The sequence below is a fragment of the Corvus hawaiiensis genome, chromosome Z (genome assembly GCF_020740725.1).
Source record: "Corvus hawaiiensis isolate bCorHaw1 chromosome Z, bCorHaw1.pri.cur, whole genome shotgun sequence".
NCBI lineage: Eukaryota > Metazoa > Chordata > Aves > Passeriformes > Corvidae > Corvus > Corvus hawaiiensis.
In genome coordinates, this window is record NC_063255.1 from 58,838,917 (window position 1) to 58,855,377 (window position 16,461).

At 42.8% G+C, this 16,461-nt stretch overlaps 1 protein-coding gene across 6 annotated transcripts in view; it reads left to right on the forward strand.

The window, feature by feature from the left end:
- Nucleotides 1-389: 389 nt before the first annotated feature.
- PIP5K1B (phosphatidylinositol-4-phosphate 5-kinase type 1 beta) overlaps nt 390-16,461 on the forward strand; it is a 94,004-nt gene continuing 77,932 nt past the window's right edge. The window contains exons 1-3 of one of the 6 annotated variants that reach the window (XM_048290689.1): nt 390-609; nt 4,456-4,590; nt 5,085-5,191. The gene's annotated coding sequence lies outside the window, so the exon portion shown is untranslated. Of the gene's footprint in view, nt 610-3,594; nt 4,591-5,084; nt 5,192-16,461 lie in introns of those variants that run through there. The other 5 variants (XM_048290682.1, XM_048290684.1, XM_048290687.1 and 2 more) reach the window with 5 other exon arrangements.

Here is a 16,461-nt window from a genome sequence, read left to right on the forward strand (position 1 = left end):
AGCAGCGGAGCCAGAGCCCCTCCGTCACAAACGGGTCAACAGGCGCCGTCACTCTTCCGTGCACCACCACGGTGTCGCACATCAGAGCGGCACGCAGCCCTCCACGGCCTCTCGCAGTCGCGTCTCCTGCAGGCTCGGGACCACCAAGCCGAGCCGCTCAGCCGGCCGGGGCCGCAAACAAGCTCCCAGAGCGCCCTCATCCGCAGGGCGAGGGGAAGCGGCGGAGGGGCGTGAGGGGCCGCGGGGACAGGCGGGAGGGCTCGCCCGACGCCCCCCGAGCAGTCCCGCCGCCTCGCCCCCGGGACGGGAGGGAGGAGCCGCTGGCGGGAGGAGCCGTCCCGCGCACCGCCTCCCGCCGTCATTTGCCGAGGAGGTGAGGGAGTGCGGCAGTGCCGGCCGGGAGCGCCGGGGGCGGCAGCTCCGTTCCCCGCTCCGCTCTCGGGGTGCTCGGCGGGGCGCCGGCGGCGAGAGGACGCCCCGCAGGAGCGGTCCTGGTCCCGGTCGCGGTCCGGCCGCGGGCAGCGTGGAGCCTGCCCTGCCCCGCCGTGTGTCCCTTGCCGCGGCGCGGGCGGGCGCGGCGTGCCCGGGGACTGCGGCGAGGGCTCTCCGGTTTGTCTGATTCTGGGTTTAGGGCTCTTCACTTCGACCGCGGGAGAAGGGCTGTGGGGGAAGGCGGGCGGCGCAGGGCGGAGGCCGGCGGGGTCCCCGAGCTGGGCTGGGTCAAGTGCTGAGCCGCGCCGGGAGCGGGGGGTGCCCGTCCCCGCTGGGAGCCCCGCCGGCACCCGAGGCCTGAAGGACTGGCGGAAAACGTGTCTCGTTCCTGTGTTATGTGCATGTGTGTGTCTGTGTCTGTCTGTCTTTCTGTCTGTATATCTTCGTTTCGGGAGGGGGGAGATTTTTCTGTCAACTTTCACGGACTTTTAAGTCTCTTAGTTGTGGGATCGCAGCATTTTAAGGAAAAAGAGCATCCAACAACATGTGGGGGAATGGTGGGAGGTAGATTCCTGCATGCCTGAGGCGCTGGCTATTCCGGGATTGAACTCTGCTGCGGCTGAACGGGCTTTTTCCAGGTGCGCGCAGCCCATCCCTATGGAGGTCCGGCTGGGCGCTGCAGGGAGAGCGGGGCTGCACTGAGACATTTCTGCCCAAGACGCTGATTTTGCCGAATAGAGTCAGACAGCAGGAAAGTCTTTAAATAGTAAACTTATCTGTTAGTACCATAACTTCGGTGAAGTAGCAATCTTTCCAATACCTGCTTAGGTGATAAGAGGTTTCTGGATTATCCTCTGCCCCCGCCTTTTCTCTTTATTGCTGCCTCTTAAAAGCTAAGCTATGGTACATGCTGTTGCGTTAGGAAAACTTGGTGTTGATGTTGTTATCTCTCCCTAAGGAAATGTAAATACACTTGTTTCGTGTTGCTTCTGAAAGGATATTGCTTAAAGTGAAGAAACAGAGGGTTTGTTCCTTCCGTTTCGTTAGATAGTGGTGTATTTATGCAGATGGTTTGGCACTAACATTTGGAGAATGTAAGGTGGGGGGGGTGGGGCTTAGATCAAAGTTAAACCCACAGAAATTCTTCTTAAAATGAACCTAACATAAGGAGCATTGGTGGTTTTGAAATTTGTGAATGTATAGTGTAGCACCCACTGGGCTTTTTTATGTAGCAATGTAAATTTATAGGATGTTTCTTTCATGGTTTATTACGGTGGAGATGTTTGTAATGAGGTTCATTAAATTGTGTCTCAAAATTCTTCCATCTTCAAAGCAGAGAGTGCTTGTTCTGATGAATGCCTAACATAGTTGTTACTCCGACTCTTCCAGAACATAAATAATACTTAATTTGTCACATCTCTTTCTCCACCCAAATATTTTTTCCTATCCCTAATCTATTGGGTTTTTTCCTTATAGCCATTTCAAAACTGATTCAGAAAAACCAAAATTGAACATAATTATTCAAATGTCTTTTGCTCCTATAGATCAGTGTCTAATAATTAATTTATTGGGAGAAAATGAAACAGGATTGTAAAAATGTTCCTCTTAATTATTTTTATTTTACTGTATTACATCTCTTTCATGCATTCTTCCCTTCCCACAATTAGATAAAACAGGGAGGTGAAAATCATATTCTAAGTCTAGGAATTGATCCTTAAACCATTAAAAGCAGCAGGAAGTTTCCTTCTCCAAGTTCACTGGGTGCTAGTTAGAGGCTGTCTTTAGTTATGTATTTGAATGTTCTTGATATTGGGAGAATTGAAACATGTGCCTAAGCATTTGCTCACGTTTTACTATAATAGGGTGTGTTTGTGGAATGGTGTTCTCTCCTTCTTATCTAGCCCGTAGGGAGCTAAAGAGTTTCTTTTTCACTTTTGACACCAGCAGAATGGGCTAGAAACTAGAAAAGCTACTTTCTCTGTGGTCATGTAATGTGCTCCATGTACTGTTGAAAATATGCTTACTGATTCTTCCAGTCTTGAACCTACTGTGCCTAATCTGTGTGTTTGTGTTCTGTGTAACCAAGGTGCATTAGGTGTGTTGGTATTCTTGGCTACTTTAGAGTAGAAACTGGCAGCAACCTTTCCTTGGGCAGCTGGTTGTAAGGCACTGACTCCTGCTTTCCCCCCAGCTCACATTTGGTTTTAAGGATAGATAAGAGCTGGCACAGCTTCCGTGCACTTTTCAGCACCCTGCACAGTGGAGTGCTGTGCTGGCGATTGCTGAGAGCTTGCCTTAAGATTTGTCTTATGCAGTGATTGAAGAATGTATACTTGTTGGTGTTGCAGTGCCATTGCTTTGGTTACTTGATCACCTCCTATGAGAAGGTGACCTGCTCAGTGGATGAGTGAAAGGCTGTGGGTGTAGGCTACCTGGTCTTTACTGAAGCATTTGATACTGTCTCCCACAGCATTCTCCTGGAGAAGCTGGCAGCCCATGGCATTGCTCTCTCTCTGTTGGTTAAAACAACTAGCTTGATGGCCAGGCTCAGAGAGTGGTGGTAAATGGAGTTACATCCAACCAGTGACTGGTCACAGGAGATGTTTCCCAGGGCTCAGTAATGATGCTAGTTCTTTTTAAGATTTTTATTGATGATCTGGATGGGAGGATTGAGCATACCCTCAGTAAGTTTGCGGAAACACCGAGTTGGGCAGGAGTGTTGATCTGCTTGAGGGTAGAAAGGCTCTGCAGAGGTATTTGGACAGGCTGGATCGGTGGGCAAGGCCAGTGGTGTGAGGTTCAACATGCCAAGTACCAGGTCCTGCACCTGGGTTACAATTAGCTCTATCAAGTGCTACAGGCTGGGGCAGAGTGGCTGGAAAGGGGTCCAACAGAAAAGGGCCTGGGGGTGCTAGTCAACAACAGCTGAACATGAGCCAGCAGGTGCCCATGCGGGCAAGGTCAGTGGCATCCTGGCCTGTATCAGCAACAGTGTGGCCAGCAGGACCAGGGCAGGGATTGTTCCCCAGTCCTTGGCACTGGTGAGGCCACACCTCAAGTGCTGTGCTCAGTTCTGGGCCCCTCATTGCAGGACAGACATTGAGGTGCTGGAGCATGTCCAGAGAGGGGCAACAGAGCTGGTGGAGGATCTGGAACACAAGTCCTGTGAGGAGCAGCTGGGGGAGCTGGGGGTGTTCAGCCTGGAAAAAAGGAGAATTGGGAGTGCAAAGGAGGCTGAAAGGATGATGTACCCAAGTGGGAGTCATTCAATTCTCCCAGGTAACAAGCAAGAGGGCAAGAGGAAAAGGCCTTAAGCCTGTGCTAAGGGAGGTTTAGATGAGGTACTAGGAAAAATTTCTTCACTGGAAGGGTGGTCAGACATTGGAGAAGAGTGCCCAGGAGAATAGTTGAGTCATCATGCCTGGATGCGTTCAAAAGATGTAGACATGGCTCAGTGGTGGACCTGGCACAGTCAGGTTAACAGCTGGACTCAGTCACCTGAAGTGTCTTTTCCAACCTAAATGATTCTATGATTCTACTGCTGGTAATTATGTGATGCCATATATGAAATTTATATATTGTAAAAGCTAAAAAGCAAACGTCAGTGATCAGACAAAATAAAATGTGCATTTAGGAGCATGTCAATGAGCAGTTGGGTATATGTTTTATTGATTAAACCCCCATATTGCTTAATAGCAAGCTTTACAAAAGTTAACTGCAGTGGAATGCTTTTTTAAATTAAGTCTTTGCCTGCAGTAGTAAGTAGGGATTGGCAACATGGTCTTCATGTCTTCTCTGCTGGACATCCTGCCATTCAGTGTTAGGTACAGTTTGGATCATTCCTTCTCTAAGAGTAATTTGTATTTGAATCTGTTTTGTACTGTCACTACTTGTTACGGGCTCACACCACTGATACTCTGAATTTTATTTTCTCTAAATAGATCAAGTGTCTTATTAGTCATTGCAGATTCCTGCTGTGGTTATGTGGTCATGTGTCTTGTCTTATTCTTCACATTTGTACAGTCCCAAAAGAGCTGTTTTACTCATGTGTGAGCAAGAAACTTGAAGTCCTCCTTCAGTGAGCTGGAAAGTCCATTTTTTTACGTTCCCTCCTCCTTCTCCAGTTGTGACTAGAAAACCGTATCAACCTGTTGCGAGGTACAATTTACCATTTTATTTTTATATCCTCCTTGTAGTAAAACTGGTCTCTTTTATTTGTCATCAGTGAAGTAGGGGGAAGTTGCAGGTGTTGCACAGGCCTTGTATATTTTCACTATTGTCTAGATGTGCTTGTGTTTTGTATTTTGAAAGATGAGATTTTTAGAAACTTAAAGTATCAGTAAGCTCGCAGTAGTTTCTTCAGTGTGTCACAGCTATGATCTGCATCATAATCAAAAACTAAGTTACTTGCAAAATTTTTTGTGGTGCTGTGCATTTGCATAGTCATAGGATGCTTCTATCTAGTAAAGCAGATGATGATGACCATTTTATTAATTGTGCTCATTTTTGTTGCTAGCTCTTTTAGCTCGAGATTCATGTGTTTTGTGACTGCATGCCACCTGGCCACCCCCTTTGGTTTTTATATGATCCTTGTTACTGCAGTATTTGAAAATCTGTAGATAGTGATGTACCTTTTAAAATGTCTCTTTGAGACCAGGGAAGACACATGTTACACACCCTGGAGCTGAGGCACAGAGGCTGAAAGATTCATTCAGTGCTGTATAAGAAGTGTGCGACTGCAGGTCAAGACCCAGTGTTGGTAAGATGATTTTTCTCCTCTCCTAAAGGAGACTAGTTCACTACGAATTATAAAATTCATCCTATGAAAAAAAGTATCAGGCTTCTGCAGTCAGGTTCCACTTGGCTCCTTTTATCTCTCTGCAAACTTAGGAGTTGGCAGTATTTTGGCAAGGGAAAATATAAATTGGAAAGTCTGTCTTGATGTCCTTTGATGGAGTTTTTAGTTTATGATCACAATTATATTATATACATAAGCATATATATATATAATATATATTATATAAGCATAATGAACACAAATACAAAGATCCTTTGATTGCACAAATTCTTAAAATCAATACTATTCAATAGTAGAAATATTGGTGTCATTTGCAGCAGTTGACAGTAGTTAACTCTTGTTAGCAACTCCAGAAGTGTAACTGTGCCATTTGAACTGAAGGAAACTGCTGCCATTTAAGAATACAGCTTGGTGAGCGGTGCAGTTGAATGAGATGTTGCCTTCGGCACCAAACAAAGCTGACTAAAAATGCTGCAACTGTTATGGCAGTTTGCCACTTTTTTGGCTGTGGTTGCACAACTGTTGGTAAGGCTTTGTGATAAATCAGATCACTGAACTGATCTGAATTAAAAATAGCTTTGCAAGAACAAAAGAAATCAGTGTGAAGGGCAGCTGTCTTTCAACTGGCTCTTTAACTGGGGCAATTTGCAGGTTCAACCTGCACTTGTGGGGTTGTGCTATGGAGGGGAGGGTGTAAACAGCAGTGGATGGGCATAAGAGAAGTGGAATTCATAGACTGAGACCTGTTAGCTTCTCTTCTCTTGAGAAGATGATTGAGTAGATGAGATTGGTGTCAATGTTCATTTGGTCTAGTCGAGAGAGAAACTTGTTGTTTGGTTTTAACAGCTGTTGCCTTGTCCCCGCCTGAATCTCACTTTCTGTGCCCATCTGGGCTTTTTTGTTTCTTGTTGCAATTTCTAGCAGTATTAGCTACTTTTACTACTCTGTACCAAAGCCCATGGTCAGATCAGTGCCTGCCAAGGGAGTGAATGGACTGGGTTCTCCTTGGGCTGTACACAGAGATTCCCATTCTTCACTATCTGGGAAAGTAATTTGCTTTTTTTCTCCTGGTGAGTTTGTTTGCACAAGAAGTTCTTGGCCTGAGTACCAGTGCAAATCAGCTAAATGCCAGAGGATACATCCATGCAGCTAGATGATAGCTTAACTACAGGGGAGCTACAGGTCAGCCAGTCTCACCTCTGTGCCCAGCAAAATCAGGGCATAGATCCTCCTGGAAACTATGCTCAGTCACATTGAAAATAAGAATGTGTTTCATGCCAGCCAACATGGCTTCACTAAGGGCAAACTGTGCCTGAAAAATTTAATGGCCTTCTATAACACGGTTATGGAATTGGTGGTTAAGAGCAACTGACAGCACCTACCTGGACTTACACAAAACATTTGCCACTGTTCTTTATCTCTAAACTGAAGAGACATGGATTTGACACATGGACCACTTGTTGGATAAGGAATTGGCTGGATGGTCACACTCAAAGAGCTGTGGTCAATATCTTAATGTCCAAGTGGAGAGCAATGACGAGTGGTGTCCTCAGGGGCTGGTATTGGGACCGGTGCTGTTTAACAGCTTTGTAGGTGACAGGGACCATGGCATGGAGTGTACCTCCAGCAAGAATGCTGACAGCACCAAGCTGTGTGGTGTGGTCAACATGCTGGAGGGAAAGGAAGCTATCCAGAGGGACTGTGACTGTGACAGTCTTGAGAACCTCATGTAAATCTCATGTAGGTCAACAAGTCCAAGCGCAAGGTCCTGCATGGGGATTGTGGTGATTTCAAGCACAAATACAGGCTGGGAGGAGAATGGATCAAGAGCAGCCCTGAGGAGAAAGGCTTGGGGTTGCTGGTGGATGAGAAGCTGAACATGACCTGGCCATGTGCACTTGCAGCCCAGAGACCCAACCACATCCTGAGCCGCATCCAAAGCAGCGCGGGCAGCAGGGCGAGAGAGGGGATTCTGCCCCTCTGCTCTGCTCTGGTGAGACCCTACCTGGAACACTGCATCCAGCTCTGAGGTCACCAGCACAGGAAGGATATGGACATGCTGGAATGAGTCCAGAGGAAGGCTGTGAGGATGATGTGGGGGCTGGAACAACTCTCCTATAAAGACAAGTTGAACAAGTTGGGGATGTTCAGCCTGAAAAAGAGAAGGTTCTGGAAAGACCTTAGAGCAGACCTCCAATATCTAAAGGGGACCTACAAGAAAGCTGGTGAGGGACTCTTTATGAAGCCCTTTAGTGATAGGACAATGGGGAATGGCTTTAAACTGAAAGAAGGTAGGTTTAGATTAGATATTACAAATAAATTCTTTACTGTGGAGGCGATGAGACACTGGAACAGGTTGTGCAGAGAAATAGTGGACGGTCTGTCCCTGAAAGTATTCAAGGCCAGGTTGGATGGGGCATTGAGCAGCCTGGTCTGATGGAAGGTGTCCCTGCCTGTGGCTAGCAGGGTTGGAACTAGATGATCTTTAAGAACACTTTCAATCCAAACCATTCTGTGATTAATCATAGCAGGGGTGTACCTGTCACTCTCCAGGTCTCAGCATAGCTATTTCCAACAGCAGCAGCTGGGGAACAGGAAGATACCAGTGGCAACCTGATGGTAGTCCCAGCTCTGTAATGGAGCTGGTAGCCTTTGCTGGCCTCTGGTCTGTGTCTGCAGCTCTTGCTGACTTGCATGTGCAGAAAAGTTTCCCAGAGCTGGAACGGCATTGCCATTTAGTTATGTAAAATCTTGTGAAGTCTCCTGCCATTAGCCACTGGACCATGTGCCAGTAAGTGATTCCTCTTGGATTTGCTCTTGGATTACAAACTGCTGTTTCTTACCCAAATCTTAAGCTGATTTTTTTTTTTCAGTTCATGAAGAGTCAGGGCTTTTTGACAAGAGTAATGCAGTGGCCGTTGAGGCCACGGCCGTGTTTAGTCTGGCAGAGAGCACTACAGAATCAAAACTATCTCAGATAAGAACTTTATTTTCAGTAGTGCTGTCTGAGTTAAGTTTTTTGGATCACTGTGTTACTTAGTTACTTCAGTGTCAAATTTGACGTTCAGAATTCTGTATTGGGATGAGTCAGCTGTGTCACAGTCCTTTGTCTTTAGTGTCTGTTTCCCTTGCTCTAGGGCCTTACAGATTTGAGAGGACTTGCGTACCAATTTGTCTGAATATATAAATATTTTTGTATGCATAATTCTAACAAAACATTGCTAAGAAAATGTATAGTCCTATTCAGCCTTTTTTCTCCAGTATGTTTGCTGACCATATTAGAAGAGATTTATCTGAGGATAAAGGGGTGAAAATTTATCTTCTAGGCTGTTAAAGAGGTTGCCATGCAGTGTAGTGTTTTGGTATATGAGTCAAGGTAAAGATCACTATACCTTTACTTTCTTCATTGTGCCATGCCTAATCAGCAGACCCACACCTGCAGGTGCTGATTGGGATCTCCTCTGCTGATTGGGATCTCCTCTGTATTTTTTTGTGATATGTTTTACGTGAGATTCTTCACTGACCAGAGGTGGTCTGGTGTGGAGATTGCCTCTTACTCAGCCAACCCAGCTCCTGGTCACCAGGCTGCAGAGCGATTCAGTGGTGCTTCTGTGGATAAACAGGTAGCCTGCAAAGAAAAAGGCTCATGTGGCTTACCTTGCATGAAGGAGCACACCCTTATCACAAAATTGAGTTCCCAGCTTCTGCCAGAACTTGTGTCTTTGCTTGCTTTTGAGTGGTGTGGAAGTCAGTATGGATAACTGTGTAAGGTATGTGACAGTGCATGAAGGCAGGCACACAGAGAAGCCTTTGAGGGACTGTACTTTAGCCCTTTACACCCCACTTAACTTTGAGGAATAGAAACTTTCACATTCCGAGTGGTAATGGAAGTTCCTGGGAGGGAAGAGAGATGTCCACCAAGTTTAGTCACTTTGTTCAACATGAAAACAAAGGAAGTATTGTGAAGAGCTTTCTGGCTAGAAAACAGTAAACCTTCTCATGGGAGTCCACAGTTTCTGGTTTTGTTTTTAGTACAAACATGATGATGTAACAAGCCATCTTGTTAAATAATGATACTTGTATGCTTAATGTTATCAGTTTTTGTTTACACTATAAACTTTTTTGCCAGCTATTCATAGATTGCTGTAGTAGCTTAAGTACTGCAATGGAAAGAACATTATTATGTATTTCTCAGGGGCAATAGAAATCTAAATTGGAAACTTCCTTTGCTTAGAGGCTTTGCAGGTCTTTCCACTAGAAATAGTTTGAAACTACTGGGAATGTGGATGAGTAAGGGTTGTGGTCTTTCTGGTCACTTCTTCTGTGGTTGTTAGACTTCTGCTGAAATTGTGGTGCTGATTGCCTACAGAGATGTGGTGCTTCTGAGACTACTTTAATCTTCAGGCCTGTCACTGTGGTGATTCTTAGTGTATGTGGAAAGCAGAGATGGCATTGTTAAAGAGGCGTCTGTTTTCTGGGCAGAAAATCACCCATGGAATATTATTACATGGTGTGCAAATAATGGAATCGAAGTATGTGATAATAAAAGTACCTAAAATTGAAGCACAAATACCTGTGTAATTTTAAGAGATCTAAAATTCTGATACAACTAGACAAAACAGTGAAGCTGTTAGTGTTGATAATGAGAAGGACCTCTTCAATAAACAATCCATCCAATGAGAAGAAGGTCTTAATTGACAATGTGAATGGCAAATTGCTTTTTATTTATATAGGAATACCTTCTACAATGTTCACCGTTGAAGTGGGTTTTTAAAAATATATAAATATATTTTCAGAGCCAGGTCTAAGGAATGAGTAGTTCATAAATATTTAGGTTAAGATTGTTCCTGTACTGCTTCTTATCTGAAATGTATTTTTTATTCAAAGTCTTATGCTTAAGTTTTTTAAAAAATAAAAAAAAAGAAATTCCAACAGTAGGAGGAGTGTCCTACTTGTTAGCCTGCAAAGCTTTAATTAAGTCTTGGAGTATTGTAAACTGGCATCTCTGCTCAGTCCCAAGCTCTCTGTCTGTAACTATGTAGAACATGGTCAACTAATTTTTGACCTGCCCATGGAGAAATATTTTAATTGTCTGCATATGAAAGAGCAGATTCAGTGTACTGTGGTGTTCTCATGCAAAATAGCCGAGAAACATATGAACGTCTAGCAGGACTGGGTGTTTTGGAAGGTTGTCCCAGGCCTTTGTTTAGTGTTTACAAGGTTGCTTCTTCTCTTTCTCTAAGTTTCTATCCTGCTACAGAACATACCAGGTTTTGTCGTGTGCTGGTGTCTGTGTAGGTGTGACTTTTGTTGTGTTTTTCATACACTTATGCTGGAATCTGAAGTATTACTGCAAACAGACAGACCCCATCTAGGACTGTCTGTGTTATTTGACTACCTCTCTATGGCACAACAGCAAAACTGGAGGTTTTGAGCAGCAAATGAATACTTTGGGTCATCTACAGCCCCATACAGCCTGCAATGAGGGCAGTGTTTCCTTCATTTTTTCCTTCTTACCTCAGCAGACCAGGTTGTTATTATTGTTATAATTATACGAGCACAGGCCTTCCTGTTGTGCTGTTATTAACAGAAGTGAGCATACAAAGCTTCAGGATAAAAGAAGAAACATATTTGAAAGTACTCTTCAGAGTTACTGTTTCCCAGTTTGAGATTATTGCGTTCTGCTAGCAGCTGAACTGATCAATTCACTTCCTCTTTTCAGTAGCAACCCAGTAAGTCACTAAATTATTGCTTTGCTGATTAGTATTCTGACTTTTCTTTATAGGCTTGTTTCTAAAGGGGAATCTGTGGCATGTGGTTGTCTCAGTCCTAATTTTAAAAGACACTCTGCTTGCTCTGGGAAGGCTGATAGTATAGTGCAACACCAAGAAAGGAGATTGCTATCTCTGTGTTCCAGCAATGTACATTAACAGTATTTTCTTACTATATGAATAATTAAAAATGTTCTTTAAAACAGACGCAAGAGCCATGATATGCTTGGTCTTTGGGGGGTCCAGCATCTAGACTTAGCTGTATTTCTTTGGGGTCTGAAGTCCATTGTACTAAAGCCCAAACAGAACATGTCTTGCATGTTACTGACTTCTGAGTTTATTTTTATAAGTCTTATCATACTTTTTGATAAGTGTTTGTACCTACCCAGCTTCTGTTTTGTGTGCTTTATGTCACAGAAGTGACAGGAACTCTACATGGTGGAGGATTGACATATCAAACGGTCATCTGAGAGCAGTACCCTCTTTGCCATAGTTTCTCCAGGGGAAATGTTGTATAAGGATTCTTAGAGTAATTGTGTTCTGTGGGACTCTTCTTTGAACTTGCTCAAGAAAGACTGCTGTAGTTTAAGCACATTTGTGATCAAACCATGACTTTGGTGCAGCCCCAAAGCAGCTGTGCATCATAGGTATGTCCTACTTAATATTTTTTGGTGCTTGAATTTATTTATCTGTGATGTAAAGGTGATAACTTTTTAACAGTTGTTTGACCATATGTGGGGGGGTCAATTATTAACTAGTAAGCAGCCAGGTACATATGCACTAAGTGCAGTTGCCTTCATCTTGACTCCTTGCACTTTGTGCATATACATTGCACAGACTATCTGTAATTCAAAATTGCCCTTTGCATCTTACCACTGATGCTAAGACGATTTTTGTTTTTTATACATTTTCCATATATTTGTAGCTCTGTAGACTACTATGATATAGTTATATAGTTCCTTAACTGACTGTAGTAATGTCCTACCCCTTCACTTAGATTTTAGAACAATCAGCGAACCTTCCTGGAATCTTACTTAGTCTTGCCTCTATAGTGAACCGAGAATATCTTGCTGCCTCCCTGTATCATAGACATAATAGACCTGGTGGGGGAGCGGGGGGGGGGGGGGGGGGCAGGGACAAAAAGGAGGGATTACTTAATTAAGTGTTCCTCAAATTGGATTGGTTCTGTTAAGTATGCTAATTTGTTAAACTTACAAAGTTGTCAGGGTCCTGTATGGCATGTGCATTTTGCCATATTAGCACCATGAAGGACCTTCATTAAAGGTAACCGCTTTTTATCACCTTAATATTGTTTGGCTTGTGATTTTAGGCATCACCACTTGGATCACAGTTCCAAGCTTGGTATGAAGTGACAATCTGTGACAACAGAAATTTGAAACCTGATGAAAACCCTTTTGTGTGGTCCCACTATTTGTGTTCCTTTTTAGTTGGCTGTTCAGGCTTATTCTCATCCACACTGTCCCTCTGAGACTTGTAGGAGCTGAAGTGGTGAGATCTGAATCTAGATATTTCTTGGACAAACAAGGGAAACTATGCCTGCTGGGCATAGTTGTGTGCCCTGGTGCAAAGGCTGAAATGGGTCTTCTACCGGGTTAGCTTTTCCATACTTGCCTGCATTTCTGTTATGTGGGCAAGGACCCCTCTGGCCTTCACTAGCAGTTTTCCCAATGGCAGTCTTGCCAGTGCTCTAAATCAGCTTTGTGCACGGTGGTCTGGGCAGATGTGCCCCAGGCAGAAGGCAGGCAAAAATGCAGTGTTGAATCAGGTGACTGATGGTGAGGAATTGGGTATCTGGGGGACATGTAATGTGGTACCATAAGGAACTGATGCACATCCATAGTCTCTGTCTGGTTTGGGTGTATGTTAAACTTAAAAAAGAGTATTGAAAGTCACCTACGATTGAAGGACTGTCTGATCTCTTTGGTTGTGATGTGATACTATAAAAAGGAGTGTAGGTTTGCGTGTTTCATTCTCACATCAGATTGTATTTGAGTAATTAGAAGTTCTCTTTGAACAAAAAAAATTACTAGGAAGCAAACATCTTTTTTATTAAATTAAGACAGTGTGAATTGTAGGAGAAGAACCTCCATCAGTACTAATTGGTATTGGTAGCTAATTTGCTTGACTTAATTTTTTTAAAATAATAGCATATATTGTCATAATCCAATTTAGGTTGTACATTTGCCTTTTAAAAGATACTAATGTTTGGATTTGTGTTGGGTTTTTTCTGTCACCCTGAGACAGGCTGCCAAAAACAATGGAGTGATTTATTTCAGAAATATAAGCCATAGTAATTAAGATAAGACATCTTTTAAACTTTTTCCATGTATGGCATTATTGCAGCTCTTACTAGAGCTGAATTTTACTTGTTCGTGGCAGCATCCCTGTGCCAGGCTGACTTTGTGGTCAGAAAGACCTTGGAAGTCACAGGGACACAGCAGTATCAAGCTGCTCATAGCTCTTTTCAAAACTCGGGGACTTTCCTGTGGTTATTAGGGATTCAAGGAAGTGCTTAAATCTAAAATAATCATATTCAGTTTATTTTCATCTGAAATTATCTAGTCTATTCATATGTTGTTCATAGATGTATTATAGAACTTTGAGTTGAATTTATGTAGCTAACAAATGTGATCTGAAATTCCCTCAGCCTTGATGTTCAGTATATATCTGACTTAATGTGCAGTGTCAGGACAGCACCATTACCTATGGCAAGTATGAAAGCACACAAGTACATCATCTGTTTAGTATGGTTAAACATGAGGTTAAAATGCCAGTGACAATTTCAGATGAAGCTAGATGTATAATATCAGATTGTGATAGGAAGTAATTTATAAGTACTTTGCTTGGCTTTGAGTTGTTGGGGTTTTTTGGGGGGGGGGGGGAGGGTGGTGGTGGTGGTTATTTTTTTGGCTGTGGGTTTTTTTTGTTCTGTTTGGGGGATTTTTGTTTTTTATTTTGTTTTGTTTGTTCATTTGGAGGCTTTTGGGGTTTTTTTTTGTGGGTATTTTTTGGTTGGTTGGTTTTCTTTTTTTTTTGTCACAGCACTACATTAATAGAAGAATGTAGTTTACCTGTGAATAAATGGTGGTAAAGTCCATGACGAGAAGTGTGGCTCATAAAGGTAGAGTTGAAAAAAAAATACTTCAGGGTATTTTTGTTGGCTGCTACTGAACAATTTCATGATTTTTACATAGACCTTCAAAGCAGAAAGAGTTTAACTTCAAACTTGAGGTGTAATTACAGGGACAAAGTTTCTTTCAGGGGTTTGACTTGTTTGTTGAAATGTAAACGTTTTTCTCAGCGTTTGCAACAGTGTAATATTGTTCTAAAGCATCACAAATGACATGAAGTATGCTAGAAATACGTGGTTTTGTGAAGTAGTTTGACAGAGTAAATAATTAGGCTTAGTTAAAAAAAGAGACTTAATTTTTGCATTTGCAGTAATCTCTAGGGATCCCAGTGACAAATGCCTGACTGGAATTTAGTAACTGCTTGGGTTTAAATTTTGTTCCAGTAGCAACCACATGAAATACTTGGGTGTTTGCTTGCAGTGCTCTTAGTATTGTTTATCTTTTCACGCAGAGTGCGTTTCACACAGTGGGGACTTCTGCATTTAACAGCAGAAAAGGTGCGGCTGAAGAGGTTGGAAGCAAACAGTTTGACTTAGGTGTTTTGGCTAATTGAAATGGGCAGCAGCTATTGATACAGGGAGATGGATGTTCAGAGTCATTCTGTGGGACATCAGAAATGTTCAGTATAAACATAGATTCTGTCAATTTTTTGCTTCCACCTATCAGCTGTTAGTGGTATTTAAAATGGGCTTTGCAAACTCTGAGAAATACTGTATAGTATGAATTTACAAAACAAGAATGATAGTATGTCTTTAATGTACTGGAGGTTGGGATTTGCAGGAGCATCCCCAGACTTGGAAGGATGAAGAATAAAATCTTCAGTGGTTTTCTTAAAGCTTTTATGAGATTTGCTGGACACAGTGTCTTCACCATTAAAATTAAATGTAAATTTTCAAATACAATTTTTATAGAGCACAAAATGCAACTTTGAATTTTATTGAAGAATTGAAGCTAGCTGTTGTGTGGAAATGAGTAGTTCAGCAAGGTGCAGCTGAGGTAAAAACATTTCATGAAGTGCAGTATGTAAGGTCTGGGCTATATACGTTTTTGCTTTTTATTAAAAGCTTGCACTTAGATTGTCAATCCTCTGCAGCAACTGTCCCTTAAAACCTGGGATATGAGATAAAAATCAGAGCTAACCCCGTAAGACACACTGGTGCACTTCCTTCTGGCAGAAGTGAGGGTTCCAAAAGTCCAGCCTTTTATGTGAGAGACTCTCAAGGACTAAACAAGCAAGTTGTAGGAGCATGCACATGCTACCTACCTCCCTCTGTTTAAGGGCTAACAGAGGAAGAGAAACACAGTGTGGTGAGTACAGGAAGGAGTAACATCCTATGATGAGGCCCATGTCCATTCTGTGCGTTTCCTGTGGTTTGTCACTGTGTTGCAGGACAGCAGAGCCTGTTTGCTGTCTCTGTGCAGGGTAAGCAAATGCAGGCTTTGAACCTGCTTGTGCTGTAGGCTTCCTAAGAGACTCCAGCAGCACACAGAGTCAGATTTCACTTGTAAAATGTCTATGCTATCTACTGGGCCTTGACCATGTATTTCATGCCATATATTCTTTTAGGTGGCTTTATTTGTACCTATGAAATATTGGAATATATTCTATTCTGCCGCATGCGTTCTCTTGACATGCAACACTGTATTCACCTAAGTGAGAATCAGACCTGGTATTAAGGGAATAATTAGCAAAGTCAGCAGTTGGGAAGTTACAAGGTCATTCATGATACTTCCATCTGTTCATTTACATTATCTTCAAGAGAATAAGGCCCTCTACAGGGAAAGCAAATATTTTAGTGAACTTAATGCTCAGACAGTGAACCATCATTTTAGATGTGTGCAGTGGGTATTAAATGTAGAGGGGGAAGAAGTATGCCATTTGCTACAGTTTTAACTTTGTTGCACTGATAGCAGAGAGCAAAAGTGAGTGGCGACAGTAGCAAAAGCCAACTTACAAGGAATATTATTCTTAGATATCCTGGGAATTTGTATACATGAGATAAAATAATCTCAACTGTGCTGTGTTCTGCTGAGTTAACATGAAAAATCATCATGTGGTTGTCTTTAAAAATCTGTACAGTGGCAAACTGTATCCCTACATATCCGAGTTTCACTGGGAAGAGAAATTCTCATTCCTGCTCAGCCAGAATTGGATTGATTTAGATGTGGCCCATGAAATGTGGTTGGCACTGCAGCTCCTGTACATCCTACTGGCAAGAATTTTTTTTCTTTTGTGTAGCAATATGGGCCTGAGAATGCCAGTAATTGGCAGCAATTTTTGCTAATTGAAAATGTCTTAAAAACATGC